At 41.1% G+C, this 20340-nt stretch overlaps 1 long non-coding RNA gene across 1 annotated transcript in view; it reads left to right on the forward strand.

The window, feature by feature from the left end:
* The window catches only part of LOC107311324, a 78638-nt gene that overhangs the window by 34431 nt on the left and 23867 nt on the right, over nucleotides 1-20340 (forward strand). The window lies entirely within an intron of this gene.

Consider the following 20340-nt stretch of genomic DNA (forward strand, 5'->3'; position numbering starts at 1 on the left):
GTTTTTCCTTGGTAAAGAGCCGAGGTCGTTGTCCTCCCGCAAGCTCTGCCCTCCCCAGGTGTCCGTGGGCAGGTACCTGCCCTGCTCCAGGCGGTGATGCTGAAGGGGCGATTTTGGAAAGGTCGTCTTTGGCAGTGCCCCAAAGCACCGCGTGTGCGTGTGTGGAAGCGTCTGATGTGGTACGGGCCTGATTTGGGCTGGGGCGTTTTTCTGAGTATTTGCATAATTTTCATTATGTATGGCATTTCTAAGGAAGGGTGAACTGTAGGCGCATTGCGTGTAGTTGTGTGCATAGTTAAAAATATGTTGATGTACTCTCACCTGGGTGAAAGAGTATTTCCCTTTACTCTCTTTGCACTGTTAGCATTGGAGCACTTCAATGCAAATGCACCTGACCACAGGACAAGAGCATTTTCTTTTACGTAGATGCGGTGCCAGGATGCACAGAACATTTCCATGTTAGGCGTGTGCCCTCAGCCTGCGGCACCCTTACGCACAGCAGTGTTTGTGGGCGAGAAGCATCACATGATGTGGAACTGATTGCTCCCCGATCCCATTGACTGAACCATGGAATCACGGAATGGTTTGGGTTGGAAAGGATCTTAAAGCCCACCCAGTTCCAACCCCAGCCACAGGCAGGAGCAGCACCGCCAGGAGGCTGCCCATCCAACCTAGCTTAGCAACTCCAGGGACAGGAACAGGCTGCCCAGGGAGGTTGTGGATTCCCCGTCCTTGGAGGTGTTCAAGGCCAGGTTGGACGGGGCCCTGGGCAACCTGATCTAGTAAAGGTGTATGTTTGGTGGCCCTGCCAGGCAGGGGGGTTGGAACTACATGATCCTTGAGGTCCCTTCCAACCCGGGTCATTCTGTGATTCTGTGATTCTGTGACAGGGCATCCTCAGCTTCTTAACTTCTTTAGGAAATTCAGTCCTTGCAGATGAATTCTGAAATACTTTAACCTCCACAAAAGTCCTTTTAGCCATCCCATTCACAGCACTTGATTTTTCAGAAAGCCGAGCTCTCTGTCAGTCAGTCGGTTGCTGCCTGCGGGAAGGCTTTGGGCTCACAGCCCGGCCCACAGCGGGGCTCTGTGGGGCTCCTCCGGTACCGATGGCACGGGCAGGGACTGCGCGGTTCCAGTAATTCTTAATTGCTGTTGCAAAAGCCAAAGTAAATTTGAGAGCGGCCCAGAGGCTGCTCCTAGTTTATGCAGAAGGACATTCAGAGAAAACAGCTATTATAAGGTTTGTGTAAGCAAAAGAAAAAAAGAATTCTGTAATAACTGCTGGCTTCTTTGGACACATTTCCAACTGAGCAATTATTCAATTATTTATTCTGCGTGAATGCATTTCATGCTACCTTTAATCTACCGACTCTATTCTTGAGACTGCTTTTTCATTTAGGAACCTAATTTAAGTGGTTTAGAGCTTTTGAAAAGGGACACTTGAGGGATGACATTGCTCATGCTTCTTTTCAGTTCAAGGGAAGGGAAATGTGTGTGGGCACGCATGTGTGTGGCTTCGTGTGCCGGAGCCGACGGCAATGTGCACAGCCGTTTCTGAGGACAAAACAGACACTCGGATTCATCTGCCATAATAACATGCTGTTGGCACTGTACAGCTAAAAATCTTGTCCCAGCTATGTCACACATCCCTGCCTCTTCTGAATGCTTTCTTTGCTTCTTCTTTTTTTGGGTTTCAAACTTCAGCAGATCTCTATACTGTGCCACGGTTGTTTTAACTCATGTTTCTTTCTTGCACTCTTCTGCAGTGTGACCTGCCGTGCCTCTGGCCTGCAGCACCTGTTCCAGCTTTTCCTCTTTGTTTTACTGCTGTCTTCTGCACTCTGAGATTCGCGGCTGTGCTTTGTGCCACTGTGGTGAGAAGAGGACCAGCTTCTCTCTAGTCCTAAAAGCCTATTCTGCACAAAGCTGCAGCAATGCCACTTCGGTTGTGTCACTGCACCACGTTTACAGCCATAGATCACAGTGATAATGCTTCGTAGAATCACAGAGTCTCCCAAATTTGAAGGGACCCACAAGGATCATGGAGTCTAACTCCTGGTTCCCCATAAGACCACCCAAAATTCAAACCCAGCCACTGCCCTGGGGAGCCTGTTCCAGGGCTTGACCACCTTCTGGTGAAGAGCCTTTTCCTGATATCCAACCTGAATTTTGTTTTATTGTGAAGAACCAAAGGATGTATTAACCGGAATGTGTTCTGAATACAAATAAACACAGTCGCTGTTTTGAGGCAGTAACAGTGCAGAGAAAAGTTTCAGTTTCTCTGCAGAAAAAAAATGCCAATCCATTCCTTGGCTTCCTGTGTTTCAGGAAACCCTGGAGGACAGAACTGTGTGTGCCAGAGGGGGAACCATGGTTCCTATGAGATCCTGAACTCTGAATGTCTTTGAATTCTTAGCAGTTAAAGTATCAACATTGTTAATAACATGCGGATTTTGAACTGATCGTGGAGAGTGATGGAATCTTCACCACTTGGTCTCCTGCCACCACAGACTTGTCCTAGCTCTCCTATCATTTCAAACCTCTGTCATTAGGAGCTAAAACTGGAGTTTAAAGCATAGTCTTAAGATTCCTAAATGACAGACACACTTGAATACTTGAATACTTAAGTCCCTGTGATATCCAGAGAATGTAAGTATTAAAGTATCTATTTAAGTGCCTTGCTGAATGCGGATGAGTTCTATTTATCATAGTATTGCTTTTATTTATATAAGACACTTTTATACTTCTTTCATCTGGAACCAGATGATGAATTCAATGAGGACTGCAAAATAGAGGCTCTTACACTTTGAAATTGACTGTTCAAAAGCTATATTTGGGGAACAAAGTGTAAAGTACACGCTGTTACCATGAGCTCTGGAAGCTAAGATGTTAAACTGTTTAGCACAACCACTCTACGTACTGCAGTCACAAACAAGAAAATATTTGTAAAATCTTTTGTAAGATCTGTCTGATCCAATTCCTTGTGTTCCCGAAGATTATTTTCTGAAATAACTATTGCTAAATGGGGTTAAGCAATCATATATAGGAATTTTTGTCTCATTTTTTATAATCTGTGCAGGTTGCCAATATGTACATATCCAAACATACAGCATTTCCAGTAACTTGCTTTACAGAGATATGGAACTGTAGGGTCTGAGGGACTTCATGCTCATCTCCTCCACATTATGCCCTGATGCAGGATTAAGCACATTTAGCTTTTAAAACCTCACAGAAATCTGTGGACCTCTCAGTTCTCTTTTCCAGGGGGGATGCAGCCCCCTCCGCCACCATTTGCAGTTCCTTACTGATCCCCATAGGACTGTGGACAGGCTGGAAAACCACACACCCAGGCCATTCCTTTGTGTCCTGTGTGTCTGTCCTCTGTTCCTAAAATCATCCACCAATGGAAACCACTCAGCCTCCCACAATAGCTCTGTGGTGTTATCTCTTTACTGTCATTATTGTTTTCCATTTTCCCAGCAACTGAACACCTGAGAACTTTCTGTGCTACCAAGTAGCCCACTTTCTTCTCTCCCTGAGCCTGGAGAACAGGAGCATCATCTTATAATAATCCTATTTGGAGGCTTTTTTCTCTCCAACCTTACACTTTTTTTCACACCGATTTCTCTTACCAAGTCAAAACAACAATCAGGGCCACAGAATGCAGCTTCATTTCATGGAAATTATTATGAAGCGTTGGAAAGAAACAATATGATCTGACTGAAAGAAAAATCTTCTGCAGCTCGTTTGCCACAGATTATTTCTACAACTGTCACATTGGGAATTTCTATAAATAAAGTCACTATCACTCTTCTGAGAAGCGAACATTTTCTACCATTTTTTAAACAATGAAAAAATACAGATCTGTTTTTCATCTAAATTCTTTATATATTTGAAATCACTCAGAGAAAAGAAGTCCAAAGAAATGCGGTTAGCTTTGACGAAAAGAAGCCTCCCAGTGGGATATTTAACAGAATACCTAGAAAACAGCGATGAAAGACTTATAATATTTGGATCCCATTTTTTAGCCTCTCGTTCTGTGACCTCTGATCTCCAGAGGACCTTACTTCACTTTGACTCATTATCCTCTGCGGTGATAACACTTTGGGCACAGGGGAGAAAGAAGAACTAATTGACCTTCCGTTTGAGCAAGGCTTTTGCGTGACCTTTTACATATTAATGATGGATGTGTGACATGCAGCTTTTTTGGTATTCCAACACCGCACAAGTTTTGGCTTTCCTAGCAATGCCTTTTCCTCCCGCCTTATGAAAATCCCTGTGTGCAGGCACGTGTGTGTGCAGGCAGTGGCCTTCCCCCAAGTATTCCCAGGGTGCCCAGCAGTGCCTGGAGGCAGCGCGTGGGGTGAGGCAATGATTCAGCTAGTGAAAGGAGATGGCAGTTCGTGTCCTGCCCCGAACAGGCTTTTTTTCTTTTGCCCTCTCCCTGGGTCCTCCAAATCCAGGCCGCTTTTCTCTGCAGATCTCCCCATGAAGAGAAGGACAAAAGTCCCCCCGTGGTTGGAGGGAGGGGATGCAAACAGGTCTCTAGTGCCAGATGGAGCCTGATGGCTGTGATCACTGACTGGCTTCAGATAGGCAATCAGTTACTTCTTTAATAAAAGGAAGACAATGGCTGCTTTAAACTTAAAAGGGAAGAGTAAAACACGTCACTAGAAAAGATGTATTGTAGTAGTTTTGTATAAATTTAATTGCAGTAGTTTGTATAAATGTAATAAATTGATAAGGTATCAAATGAATATGAATTTCAGTGGAAACTTCTCATTTCTCAAAAAGCAAAACAAACAAACAAGCAAAAAACCTACAACTGCAACTGTTATCTTGCTTAATAGAAAAATTGGCACTTTGCTTTCAGCGTTTAGGGACTGCGTCTGAAACTGCTGAGTGCTCATGTCTCCCATTAACTGCTGTGGGAGCTGAGAGCACCTGGCATCCCAAGGAATCGGGCTCTTTGGCAGTTTTAATTTAGTCTGACAATAAGGCTGAATAAAAATATTCTCGGGGATAGCCCGCAATTATATAGCATGAGCTCATTTCTTCATTATAAAATGTGAGGTGAAACCATTCATAACTGCCGGCCAATATTATAACAGGCAATTCCAGTTTTTCTTTGCATGGGAAAAGCACGAGTAAGCTTTAATGAGCTTCAAAAATAGCTGCCACATCAGAAAATTGTAATTGTGCTTGTTTTTCTAATGTGAATACCTGCTCAGCAGACATCGCTTGAACAATGGAATCCAAATAGACCAGGGTATGTAAAATAGCTACTTCTATTTGTCAGCTGCACACCCATTGTTTTCAGTCAGAGCCTGCAGAGCAGCTTCAGCTGTACATTCCTGGGAAGTGAATAATATCAGTTGAGATTATGCTACAGTACCACATCTATTACAAGCACATTATAAAGATTGAATATAACCTAATTAGGAAATGCTGAAGTCTGCTGGGTGTGGGCTGGTAAGGAGTCATTTTACATGACCTGAAAATGAGAGTTTGCAGAGGATAAAACAAAAGGTAACACTGCAGATTTCAGCCCCTGGATCCAGATATCACATATGCATCTCACATTCCTCGTACCGTTGCCACTAAGCTAAACAATTGCTCTCTGAGTTTCATTTCCATGCAACTCTTTCATAAACACTTTGGGAATCCAGCAGCAGGACGAGCCAAATTTGGTCACAGTCTTATTTTTAATCCAGATGAGAATTAGAGCTACTTTCTGGGTTTCAGTGCTGGAAGGATGAGGTTGGAGAAGGAGGCAGCCAGAGGTTCTCCCAAGAAGCAGTAGCTCTGTGTGCCCTCAAAGTGCTTTGGCACTGCCTGTGGAAGAGCCCTTGGCCCTCACCCCACTGGCTTGCTAAAGTAAGAGCAGACCAGATGTCTCCTTTGGGTTCTTGCACACTCTCTCTGATAATAATTCAACAGCAAAAGACAGCAAATACCTTAAGACCACAGAATCCTACCTGGATGATGGGACAATTCCTACTGTAATGTTGCTTCAGTTTGTTCTCAGTTTTGGATTTGGATAGGATGTATCTAAGGGAATAGAAGGTATCATTTCCTCCAAGATTTCTCAGTGGCTTTATCTTTCCTTTACTGGACAAGTGAAAGGGCAAGCTTTTCCAATGACATCATAGGACTTGTCTCTTCTAATAGGTCAGACATCCCTTCTGATCTGCAGGACAAAGCTGTGTCACTGCTTGCAGCCTTACCACAGCATCATTAGCCAACACTACAGATTTCACAGCCATAAAAAGTCTCTATCAGCTGCCTCTGTATCTGTGCATTGTTGTTAACCAGGCACGCTGCTGGCAAATAAGATGTCACTGACAAAATGCCTTCAAACATATCTCTTGTCTTGCATTTACCACCTGGTTCCAAACTGAAAGTTGCAGTAATGCCAACAGCTGGAACAGATCAGTGCTCCAAGCTGGATTCATGCCCTACCACTGCTGGAATAGAAGCTGCAGAGAGAAAACATCAGCATGCCAAGCTGAAAGCAGTTTACTATGTTTACAGGAAAAAGTCACATCTGTACAGGCACTCACAGACAACAGACCAGTTTTCCCACAGCATACCACAGAATGCTGCAATTGACCATGCCATTAAAAGCAGTAAATATCACCTCAGACATCACGGTATGTCACATTACTGAATACAGTATTAGGATAGATACACTGGAGATTAGCTGTGCCATTCATGTGCTTAGACCCAAGCTAGAAACCAATAATTACCTGTTTTCTTTGCCATGAGGATCTTTTTGAGACCACATGCCCACTGGAAACAAAAGAGTGATTCATCTCATTTTGTGTTGGTCTTCACACAGTACCTCGTTTAAGCACTATGGAATTGATTTGCAGCCAACTTTACTATATATCAGAAATAACTGTTAAGATCAGTGGCATAATGCTGGTGTGAAATCCCCATCAGGCATCTCACTTAAAGACTACATAGACACTACACTTCATAGAGGAATATAATTACTTTGTGCACTTCCCTATGTCTTGTTGTTACTATATCCATGCAGCTCCTACCCTGTGCCCTGAAGACCAGGATCACGTCTGCCACTGCTATACATTCCCCCAGCACTAGAGAGTTGCCTCTTCTTACATACGTGGCTAGCTATGCCTATGCTCTGTATAAATATGAACATTTAAAATGCAGTATTTGTAAAATCCCACAGCACCGCAAATATTCTCTAGTTAACAGCTCAGGCAAGTCACCAATCAAGCTTGAAAACACCGACCTCTCCAACTTTTTAAAGGTCTGCTTTTTGTTGTTGTTTTTTGTACTGTTTTGTTTATCTTGAACACTCTATCCAGCTCAGTTAAGATCTTAACTAAGAAGATAGTTGCTACCCCTGGTTTTAAGCCATAGTTTTTAACATGTGGCCTGTGGGCCTCTGGGTGCCGCTTCTAAGCACGCGCATTATCAGGAGGTTTGCATTTGCACAGGAAAATTTTTTAGAAGCCTGGAGAATGCGAAATATTGAAATATATAATCCAGAGAATGCAAACTTACACCTTTTTGCTACACATGGAAAAGATTTAGCTGTTTATTTTAGATTGAAAAGTATTAGTGGGAACAAAATATATGGAAGGCTTAAAAATGATTAGACTGATAGTATCTGAAGTACATTCCATAAGATACCCAGTGATTTGCAAAAAAATTTCTGAAAGCCTAATAACAAATATTAATGTTATGTGTTTTAATTTTCATAGTATTCACATCAATTGCAGTAATGTTTATTCCAGTACTCCTGTTACATAATTAGATGACCTGACATCTGGCTAAACAACCAACATATTGCATGTCATTAAAACACTGATCAAATTGCATAGGATAATAATTTGGCAGTAGTGGAAAACTTCATTTGTTCATTTGCTTACAATAAATAGCTGTGGATTCTTTGCCCAGATAAAAAATACTTTCATCTGAAGGATGTAACCTTCATTAACTCCTTCCTTCTCCTCCTCACCTTCCCACGCATATATAAATATGTTGTCATCCTAGAAGATTATTTGGGAAACAAGTGGACTAATCTCTTGAAATGTGGCAACTGCCTACAAACTGACAATTAATTAAAGCCAAAAAGTGCCCTACTGGTGTCAATAAATCCTAGAATAGGAAAACCCTTCCTGAGGCCTCTAGAAATTTTACATTGAATAAACCTTTCCAGAACTAGGGCCTTGAATCCTTTGTGTCTTTTGTCACTGACTGAATATTTTAAATCTCATTCTGCTTTAGCTGTGTTATGCTTTTCGAGTAACCTTTTAAGCAAGATGGTATGACTGGAACTTATATTTTAGAGAAGAAGGTCATCTGTCTGTATGTGTTGAATGCGTCTTTTCTCAAGGTCATAATTTGTGTTTATCAAGTATCTACAATCCTTTGGCTTTTTTATTTGGATTCTGGTATGTTTGAAGGTGGTTTTTATTTAATTTTATTATTTTTAATTTAGTTTACTTTAGATTATTTACACTGATGTCTGCAGAGGCAACTGGAGCAGAACAAATACAGTCAGTTAGTAACATCTACCAGTTTACTAGAAACACAATGAGAGTTTTTGTTATAAGATTTCCACCACTATCAGCAAGCAGTGCTGAAAGTGCTAAGAACAGCTCCCTCTATTTGGCCTAGTCTTTCAGACTGCAACAAAAAGGTATGTGCTACTCTAGCCAGGTTTTGAGTTAATATTTTTTTTTTCTTATATAAATACTCCGTGTAGATTATCCAGTCTTCTGTTTGATATTATGAAGCTCACGGCACCATTGAAGCCACAGCAGCCTGAAGCTAGACAATCAGTGCTCAACTCAGATGGTCCATCACTGTGTGAACATCTGTGCTTGAAGAGATGACTTTGCTATTTACTCTATTCCATTTTCAGCTGGACTCTGAAGTGGTGGACATATTTTATGCTGTACAGGCTCTCATATGTTTAAAAAAATATCTTAGTTTCGTGGAATGATATCACTGGAAAATTCTTTCATGTTATGCCTGACTATGGGAAAATGAAATGAAAAATGTGTCATCAAAAAAGTGCCGGAGCAGCTTGCCATAAATTCTCTAGGGGATTCCATCAAAAAAGGAAAGAGCCTTACTCAGAGTTTGCTCACAATTGACCGGTTCCTGAAGTCTCTAACAAAGATTTCCTTAGGCTCTGACTAGGCAGGGTGTGTGGAGAGGAGCAGAAGCAATTCTTCCTGAAGGGACTCTCATTTGGAAATTGTCCAGTACTCGGGATAAGGGAGGAAAGTATCAGCTGGGAGGAGTCAGAGAAAGGAATCTGATTTCTGCGTGTCATTGTTTTCATATTTACCTCTGCTTGGCCTTGCTTGCCATTGTGTAGTGTTAGTTTTAAAAGCGATTCAGAATTTATGGAGTCTTTCAGGAGGATGTCCAGTAACCTGTGATTCATGACATCCTGCAGAAGTTGCACGCTGGTTAATAATACCCTCTCTGTATAGAACTGCATTTCTGAGCTGTGAAACATCACAAGTGCTGACAAATCATTCCAACCTAATTCTCTTGAAAACCTATTTCATGATGTACAGCCCTTTGGAGCACAGGCCGACCCCCAGCAGCTTCCAGAGCACTTGGTGGCTGGCTGACAGGCCTCACAGAGCCCAGCCCTCTACGCACAGCAGCCCCCGCAGGATGCAAGATGGTGGTATTAAAGAGCTTACACACAATGACGCTGCATTATCTGAATAACTGTTGGATTATTTAAACTGCGAGCTTCCAGATTACTGGTTTAGCCTGCAAACCCAGTCAGCACGGCCCCGCTCCCTGCTGTGAAGCAGCCCCAGGGGCCTAGGCCATGCCAGGTTATCTTACAGCCCACCCAAGTCCAAAGAAAAGTTTGCTGGCTTCGGAGAGCTCTCTGCCTGGCAACAGGCCTAATGAGATTTACACGTTTGGAGTCTTTGGCTAGCATACTATCTAGATCTGAATTTAAATTACACTGTTATTTAGAATCAAGGAAATAATTTATTTTACCAACAGTGTTAAAAAATTAACATTATTAACACCTAGGGTAATTCTTTTAAAAGTATGCAGTCTCTTAAAGTGAAATGGCAATAAATATGCAGGAAGAAAAATGGTGTTATTGGCAAGTTACAGTAATACTACTGCTCACAGAAAACTAGGCTTTAGAATTTGTTTTCTTCTACCAAGGAACTTGCTAGCACTGATCTGCCAAGATTTGGCAAAGTGTGCCCTTAACTGAAAATCCTGTCTGGACTTCCAACTGACTTATAAGAACATAGTGACAATGACATCAATATTCTTGTTATACATTTAGGGGGGTTTCTTTTCCGGAAAGTAAGGAGGCCGTCATTTCACTGTCCTAAACAGATTACCTGAAAGGCAAATATTGACCTGGGAGATAAGTGCCCATCTGTGCTGAATTACCTCACACCTAAATAACTCTTTCCAGGGGGTGGGGATGCAGTAGTTGAGACCAAAGCAGGATCAAGAAACGCTGAATTCCCACATTCCATGTCTCCTTTTGGCATAATATTGCTATTTTCTGTAAATAGCTGTGGCTTAAGCTGACTGGTACAGGATATTGTAAATTGAAACACTTCCTAAAAAACACAATGCTTGCACAGGTGCAGTGAGCTACAGGATGATACAGTTATTCAGTGACGCTCATCCTCACCAACATATCTCTTGATCCCCGTGGCCAGAAGAAACCTTCTCAGCCACCTTTTTACTTGTCATTGAGAAGTGTAAGACGTTAAGAGTCTTTTCAGACAGGATGACAAGGCTACATCCTGCATGGATTTGAAAGGAATTGATTGTAACAAGCCTACAGTAGCCCATAATATCCTTCCTGCTCAGTTGGACCTATCACTGCTGGTCTCAATACAGGGAAGTTCCAAATAAATAGGAGCTTTCAGCTTCCCACTTGTGCTGCATTCCTGATTGGTATCTAAGCCCCTATTATTTGCTGGCCAATGGGGAAGCAAATGCATCATCGATTAGCTCATGGTAGGTTTGAATCAAGGAATGTGAGTATGTGAAATTGCAGCACAGTTAGATCACCATAGGCTAACTGCTGCTATGAATCAACCTTGCCCTGTTGGTTTTTGAGGATATGCCCCATTTCCAATGGAACAGGGGTATATTCCTAGTGCAGCAGGTAGGCACAGGCTGTGCTGAGGCTAAGGGCACAGGCCTGCTCTTGTGTGCATGACAAACTTCTCCTGTCTCTTCCAGGACCTGACCCTTACCATTGAGTAGCTCTCTTCTGAGCTTCTGTATGGCTTCCTAGGCCAGGGGCCAGGCAGCATGCCTCTGCCTTTCTGCCTAGTGTGAAGCTGGGAAGTGACGGGCAGCCCACACTCAGGAATTGAATGTGTTTCTGTGTCCACCCTCAGGCCCTCAGACTTGTTCTACAGTGACATTCTGGACTGACCATGACTGCCACCCCTCTCTAAGTTCAGAGTATGCAAGCCACACCTCAGGGCTCTTTAATATCACACCCAGAAGCATTTACATGGTGCTTCTTGACAGTCCAGACTCAGCCTTACTCCCCTTCCAGCAACGTGAGCTGTCATCAGGGGCAGGTCAGCAAAGTGAGGTGGCTGGGAAGCAGGACTGGGGCATTGCCTGACAGCCCCAGAGGCTCCTTGCACTGGCAGTTCTGAGCAGGCCAGTACCCACTTTGGGTGCTGGTGTCCTTCTGGCCCTGGGAAGAGCAGTGCCAGGAGCACAGTGTGTGATGTGCTGCCTGCAGGGGTGGCAGAAATGTGCCATCCCCTCGGCTGCCATGGGGCTCAGCTGCAGGCACCCTGAGGAGAAAGCTGGATCAGCATTAAATCTGTGGCTAATTGCATGGATTTATGTGCCCTCTCTTAACTATCTCCATGGTTGCACAGTCACTGTGTAACTCTTATCAAGAGCTGTTCATTCCTACTTACAGTTCACGTGTATCCTTTGCTTTCACAGTCCTTGTTTTTCCATGTTTCCAAGAGGCTTCCGTGTGGTTTCTCAGGACAAGAGACTCCAGCAGCCACTGTGTCATTTGCTAATGTTATTTTTGACAGCAACTAAACAGTGACTATTAGTATTCATTTCCATAATGTAGGTCTCATAAAGAAAATGGTATAATCAAATAATGCCTCATTTTGTATCACTTAATTGATGGAAAGGAAGGGTTGAGATAATTTGCCACTTTGTCATCCTGCTAATTAAAAGTCTGATGCTTGAGGCTTCTACCCAGAACGCCCATTTGTTACTATTAGGGTGGTACAATGCCAGGTCAAATTCTGACAAAATGCAGGTCTTTTAATGGTCGGATTCTGCTGTTGTTAAGAGTAGTGCAAATTAGAATAGAACTCCACTGAAATTAAGGTAGCTGTGAGGCTAAATTGTCAGTGAAACTAAACCTTACTTATTTATAAGAAAAGATGCAATGTTAATGTCAAAGTGAAGACGAATACGTTTTTACAGTATTCTTTGCAAAATGTCCTGAATCTCGTTGTATGTCACAGGAAGCTATTCATTATTTTTAGCAATGATCAAGTGGTTCTAGATAAAAGGCTTAAAGCTGGACTTTGAAGGCTCTGTTGTTTTCATTAGTTGGGGAGATGAACTGGATCAGACCTGATGAGTCATTGCATGAGCGTGCAGGAATGTTGATCCAGCTGCATATCGGGATTCTCAGGTGCTCATTTCTTGTTCAGAATTAATAAGGAAGCATTACACATGCAACAAATTCTTACTAGATGGAGAATGTTTTCTCCTATGAGGAAGGACGTGTTAGCCAAACTTCTTATGGCAGCAGCGTACAGTACGTCCTACTGATGGAAATACAATGATTCCGGATCTGCTTTGATTTTCTACCTCAGTTCCTTTTATTGGTAATCCAAAGGTAGTAATGCAACAGCTAGCAGGATCAAGTCCTAAAGAGCTGTTTTTGCTATTTTTACCTCTAACTTACAGTGAAAGAGGAAGTTAATGTCTCAGACTGGCAGGTAGCCAAAGCTTGGGAACTTCTCACCTACAGAAGTTTGCAGAGAGCACATGCAAAAAATATGAGATATTGTTAGTACTGGTTTTAAATCTGGAAATGTTTAGACTTGGGCCCACTGAGCTCTGCGAAGGTCTCTGCCTACAGCATCCAGAAACATATAACTCTATTGGAAATGCATCACACTTCTAGTGAAGATCATTGAAAATTATGTTTCATTTTAAACATTGTGCATCTCTTGTGTTTCATATTTTTGTCACATGTCTTGTAAGGTGTTTGGTATTCATTCGGAACTGTTGCTAAGATAATATCTCAGATGTCCTATCCTGTTTCTGCTAAGGTTTCTTGTACATTCCAAGTGTGGAATTATTGTTGCATGCCTTTAGTGAGATTTTTCTGACCTAGGCAACAGAAAAATGTGAACTGTGATTAAGGAAAATAATGCAATGAATCCGAATTGAATTTGATCTGGTTCTAGTCATTAGTAGCTGATATTAGACAGGCTTTTGATTTCATGATTTAATTAGTAGGGAGGCATGCTTCTGCAGAAAATCATTTTAACTTTATGTTTACATACTTTCCAATTGCAATAGCATGCATTGGCATCCGTATGTTGGAACAGAACTGCCATTTCTATCACATCCTCTGAATTCTTGCTTTCTGTTTCCCAGCATTTGCCCTTCTCTTGCCTGGAAGACTTGCCTGGACAAATTTTGATCCCTTTCTATTCTCACTGGGAGATTTCAGCCTTCATAGAGACAGTTCTTTGTGAAAAGTCAGGCCATGTTTTGCATATAGAATCAGAATTATCAAGGTTAGTAAAGTCCTCTAAGGTTATCTTGTCCAACCATCCACCTAACACCAGTATTTCCCACCAAACCATGCCCCTCAGTACAACATCTGGATGTTTCTTGAGCATAATGCAGTGTACTGACATGTGACCTGACAGTTTAGGGCCTGCTATGCATAAAAAAGTAATAGAGAAGCAGTGTGTGAATACATGGTAGCGAGTGGGGACATATATATACCCCACTCACATGATGTTTGCTGCTAGAACAAGCATGGGATAGGACCTGCAGGCACTATGCAGCCACATCAGACCTGTAAAAGCAGCTTGGCACAGATAGGGAGAGTCAGACTCAACTTGTGGGCTGGTTACTGGGCATAACTGCTCTGTGGTTGGGCAGTATGTCTGGGAAATCCTGGCAATATACTTAATGCTGCCACACTGGGATGAAGCATCTGTGACAGAGTTTGGCTGGTTCTTTGCTCACTGCATGAGAACACCTATGTAAGCAACTCTAACTCCATGCTTTCAGTGTTCATTAGCCTTGGCTTTCTTCAGTGCTTCCTTAAAACCTTTGGCCCAACTGCATGTTTCGGGTTTTTTTTGCAGAACTACTAGAGATTTTGAACTCTGCTACCTTCTGTGGCTTAATGTATCTGTGAATACATTTTAGATATTTTAAGTAGATTTGGGATTTCAAAGAAATCTTTATCGTCTCCTGTGACAAGATCAGTCATTCCTCAGCCCACCAAGCACATGACTGTATGAACCTCTGTGTAGCTGAAATGGTGAGGTATAGCTCCTTTCTCGACTGACTCATTTTAGCTGGAATTTAGCATAATCAGACACTATATATTTTTAGATTTACGTAATTATATAAGCACTGCTAAGACTACAAATAAAGCCTTATATCATTATGAAACAGTAATAACAGTCCAAGAAAAACTCCAGCTTACCAGAAGAACATTCACTTATGGAAGGAAAGATAAATATTTCTAAGACTCACATCATAATTTTAGCCGTATCTGAAAGAATAATTTTTTCTTTTCCAGTTTATCTTCTAGCTTTGTTAATTAGAAGTTATGGCTCTTGCCCAGAGGAACTCTGGTTTCCACTTAGCTATAATTTCAGTGCATGCATGGAATGCAGCCCTCTATGCAGAATAAGCATGCTGTCCTGTGGCTTTCTTATGTCTGGAGATGTGCTTGTCTGGTACTCAGTGAGCTACAGGTGAAAAAAAACAATCACCACATCCTTCATTCTTAAGAGTGTATAGGATAGATTTGTACATAGATAGGGCTACTGGTATCATTTACATAAAGTAAGATTGTCAAAAAATATGTTTCCCTGTTAATGATGTTTGGATTGGTGCATGGTTTTGATCCAGTAACATTTGCATTTTGATTTTTCAGTCAAGAAGGCAATCCCTATCCATTCTTTTCCTGAGATAATATAATATAGGATTGAGTTTTAATACTTAAAGAGGAGAATCATCTTTTTCCAAGACGATAAGCTGTAAGGAATTTAGTTGGATTGCTTGACTAGAATGTTTTATTTAGAATAATGAGTGGATTTATAAAACCTCCAGCTGCCCCCACCCCCACCTCACCAAGCTACTTTGGGATCTGTACAAGCAGTCAGAGTAACAGACAGATTATACCAACTACAATCCTACCAGGAGCTGGTTTTGTTATGCAGTTTATTTTGTGCAGTTGCAAAGTTCAGACATCCCAAAAAAAAAAATAAGACATTTTCTCCCCAAATCATGAGATTTTAACTAATAAGAATGTTGATGCTTTTTCTTATTCCTTGATGCTATAAACATTTGGTGTGACCTTCTACCTAGTCTATGTATGTCGTATCTAGCTCTAAAAACAGCCTGTGATGTTATATTTCACTTGCCTTAAAAAAACTCTGTGTCCCAGGAAACTCAGCGGATCTCTGTGACATAATCAGTTTCCATGCACTTTTACCCAAATAAAAAAGATACATTAAAGTAAGAATCATTTGAAATGTGCATTAAATTTATCAGTGCAGTTTTTCTTATAAATATGCCAATATCTGTTTATACAATAAGCACATTACTATAAATACTTAACGCTGTAAGCCAGGTACTGTATTTCTTCATTTAGCCTTGCCAGACTCAGCATTTTGCAAAAGAGGAATCAAGCCTTCAGGTCACCCCAGAAATGACAGTATTAGAAATTAAGTAAAAGTTCACTCGTATTACTTTGGGTGTGTGTTTCACTTTTTTTTGTGAGGGTCTTCATAATTTATTTATTAGCTTCACGTGTTCATGCTTTTTGCAGAACAGGAACTAAGTTATTCTATGAAACATAGTAAATATCATTGCAGCGATAGGCTATGTTGACAGCTCTGTTTTAGTTGTAACATCATTTAAAGTGTTCATGATTTCTATGCTGACAACTACATAAAATGATGTTGGAAGTGATGTAGAGGGAAAGATCTAGCAGCCAGTCTACAAAGGGCTTGAGAAACGGTTACAAAATCAGTGTCTAGGCTTCAAAAAGAAGTTTGCCATTTTAGATATAGATTCGAGATTTTCACACGTACTTTAAATACACGGAAGAAATCTGAATGAATGGTTGAATGAAAAGAAGGATTAAAAAGCAAAATGTATTTCTTCTATTTCCATTTCACTGCATCTCAAATGAAGAATAAACTGCACTTAGCGTGGAGTTGAGCAGAGGTCCAGTCTAGGATGTTTCATACTGTGTATAATCCAGAAACACAGGCATTTGCAATGCTTTTATGTTACATATAAACATGGTAAACAGCTTTGAAAAATGTTACTTTTTTGAAAAGTAACTCAAAAGTAGATGTGAAAACCATTGCCCAGCCTATGACTTCGCCGTAGATTCTGTAGCTGAAGCAGATTTGCTCTGGTGTAGTCTGCATGTTTCAGGCATGTTTTGATGAACTATAAACAAACATGTGCTTAAACAACTGGCTACATCCTTCTTCTGATAAATCAAAATCAGTGCAAGTTTCACTAATAACAGCAGCAGAAATGAGTTTTGTCCCATCCTTCTCTCCCCCACTGAAAATTCAGGATTTTCCAGGCTGGCTGGAACCAGCACAAGGATTTCCACGCTGAACTACGACTTGCATTAAGTTGGCAGCAACTAAGCGAGTCATTCAAACCCTCCTTACACTCCCTTCTTTCCCCTGTGGAGATACAGATTTGTGGAATTAAGTAACTTTTATGTTCATTTTCAGAAATTCCTTGCAACCATTCTTTCCTTAAGCTTGGCCCTAGACTTATATTTTAAAAACTATTTTAACTTTTTTTTTTTTTTTTGCACACACACATATATGTACATGTGCACATATGCATATACATACATATATTTATATATATATATCAATATACACCAAGGGCCTTTAAACAGCAGTAACATAAGATTTGTTTATTCCTTGCACTGAGTACTGTTAGGATCTTTCGTGTACTGAAATCAGAACTCCTGACTGGAGAACACCTGATCCTTGCAAAACTCCCAACTCAGATACTGTATCTCTGGCAGAATACATGTTTACTCTGTATTTACCAGTTAAGTGAAGGTGATTCTGATATTAAGTATAACATATCTTGTAACTGGAGCTGTCTAATGATGGCTCTCAGCAGGTTAAAATGGTTTTCAAAGAGCCCCGTGGTAACTGCAGCTCTGCTACTTTCCTAATTTGATCCAGATCTTTTCAGCTCTACTTGGATAAATGTTTTAAGGTGTTGCTGCTGTTTTTCCTACTATGCCCACCCTACATTCATGTCTTCACTGCTTTCCCACATGCCAGAGTAATTGTTTCTTAGGCAGGCCTGTTCTCTAGCTCACCCTATGGCTGCCCAAGTAAGAGACAATGTGAGCAAGGGAAAGAAGAGCTCAGGCCAAGGCAAGACTGCTTTCTCCAGCAAAAGTTGATGTTAATTTGTGCTGGATAAATGTCTTTGTCAAACTACATGCAGCCTTGAACATCAATACGTTGCACAAGATATGCTCAGTAAAACATTGAAGTATAAAACAGTCTGTCCGACAGATTTTCTGTCCACTAAAGGGCTCTTCTAATTTTGTCATAATACAATATAAAAACAAAATGAAAAGTTTACTGAAATATTACAATAAAATTATTTTGTTAAACCAAGTGTTGGGAATTGAAGGCTGCATACTTAACATTTTTTCATTAAAAGCATGCTTTGCTGTTAATTAATCATTAGGTTATTATCTACTGGTTATCAACTAATTTATCCTGATCACACCTCTCTGACATTGTAATGACTTCCCTTGTATGGATGGAGAAATTTGAGTGGGAGAGATTTACCTCATAGCAGATTCTGATTCAGCGATGAAGTTCAGGCCTCAAATTCTTCAACACATTGTCTTCGAGTTGGCAGTTAGTAATTTGGTAAATGTACATAACTGAGTAGATGCAAATTAAAATTTAGCCAGCCTTCATTACAAAGGATATTTTAAAATTAGTCAGTTACTGATTGAACTTGATCTGCCTGATCCTAAAGCCTGCAGTCTGGATTTTCACATACTTATAATTTACATGATTGCTTCCACCAAAAGAAGATAAATTTCTTCCTAAACAGAATTGCTGAAGTTCATTTTATGCTCAGTCTGTGCTTACAGACAATTGGAAGTGATTCCATGAATAATCTGGGTTTTTGGTCATGAATCTCAGGTTATAGTGCCGTCATGCAGCTTGGTAAAGCAGATGGATCGCGCTGCATTGTTCCAAAAGCCCCTGGAAAACAGAAGACATGAAACCAGGACCCACTTAGTCTCTACAGCACAGTCTTACCTCTGCCTTTCTCAGGCACAGGCACAGCAGCTTCACAGACAATGTGGGACACTTTGGAAAACAATGCCAAAGCACAGCCTTGAATGCTAAGCTCTTACCACTTACCTCTTCTATTTGGTGGGTAGAATCTCCAGCTCAGATCAGTAACAGAGGACAGGACAGACTTCACACAAGCCATCTCAATATCTGTAAGTAGCATTTTCTTTTTCCCTTTCTTCTTCTCTGAAAATTGCCTCTGGGCTACTGCCTTCCCTTTATCCTCATTTAAGCTTGAGTCCTTTGCACAGGATGCATTCAGCCTGCTGGTTATTTCTATGCTGATAGGAGAGCTTGTATACTTCAGGCACAATCTACAGCATAAGATGCTGAGCAAAACCTTCATTCATCTGTGTGACTATTCCTGCTCTTAGCACAGGCCCAGATCTGAGGAACTGCCATCTGGTTTGTTCACACAGCCCCATGGCTGTGGCTGGACTGAACACAGAAGTTCTGTAGTTCAAACCATTACAACACACCCCCTGTATGAGCAATTATTGCAGCCCTTTTTCTGTTTAGTTTCCAAGTTTTGGACATCTGGCCGTTTAACCATAACTGAAGCATTTCTCCTAGGAACATCAAGCTGAGCTGGAGTGGTACCTCTGATTCACAGCCCGTGGTTATATGGTAAAGACAGACAGGGAAGGAAAGGGGAACACATTCTGATGGCAATAGCTAGTGCAGAGCTGCCCTCCCCTCTCAGCTTTGGCTGCTCAGCATTTTTTCACTGAATTTGGCCAGGGATTGTGAGGCAGGAACCTCTGACCTAATCACTCAGCAGCTTTATTTGACCACACTCAGTCTCCTTCTTCAGAAAACACGATTACTGGGTCCTAAATGCTTCCTAGAGTCTTTCATCTTTCCTCTATTTAATTAATGCTAATTTCCTTGCTGGTACTCCTAAAGTACAGTTGGAGCCTGGATGTAGATTACAGAGCACTTTACAACGTCAGCACTAAATCAGACAGAGACGATGAAGCACATAAATATGCATTTCCTGAGACTTGTGAAGGGTAGAATTTTATCCTGCAGTACATTAGTGCCCTTGAGATTGCATAACACTATAAGTCATGGAGTTATCATGACAGTTTGTTACCTGGAAATCCTCTTCCTTTATTGAATATACTTACTTCGTTTTTGTAGACAAATCAGTTTGACACATGTTAACCTGAAATCATAACTTTTGCCTTTCATAGTGTTTTCAGGAGTGATTTTTCCCAAAGAGCAAAAGGTATCATAAACTTGCTGAGAGAAATAAAGAGGGACTGAAACCATCTTCAGGAGTCTCATTTTGAGCCCAATGCCGATCTGAGACATAAGTGAAGATCATTTTAAAACTAAGAAGTTCACTCAGCCTGTATTCTAACAGGGAGGATATCACTGAATCCATGCAAAGAATATTCTCCATTTTAGTGATACTTACCTTCAGTAAGATAGGTAATGGATTATTTTTTCATGTAATATTAGACCACTCAGCAGTATGACTCAAGCCAGCTCATTCCACATACTGTAGGGAAGACGCATGGAGATATATGACCACTTGCACAAACATTTTATAAGGTGTGTTTGTGGGTTTATATGCATAAGTATAACTGGAATTTGGAGATCAAGTTCTAAAGCTGTGTCCTTAATACTCTTAAGAGCCAGACATACCTCACTCTGAAACTCCAATAGCCATTGCGCTGCATTGTTTGATCAC

The sequence above is a fragment of the Coturnix japonica genome, chromosome 3 (assembly GCF_001577835.2).
Source record: "Coturnix japonica isolate 7356 chromosome 3, Coturnix japonica 2.1, whole genome shotgun sequence".
Classification (NCBI taxonomy): domain Eukaryota; kingdom Metazoa; phylum Chordata; class Aves; order Galliformes; family Phasianidae; genus Coturnix; species Coturnix japonica.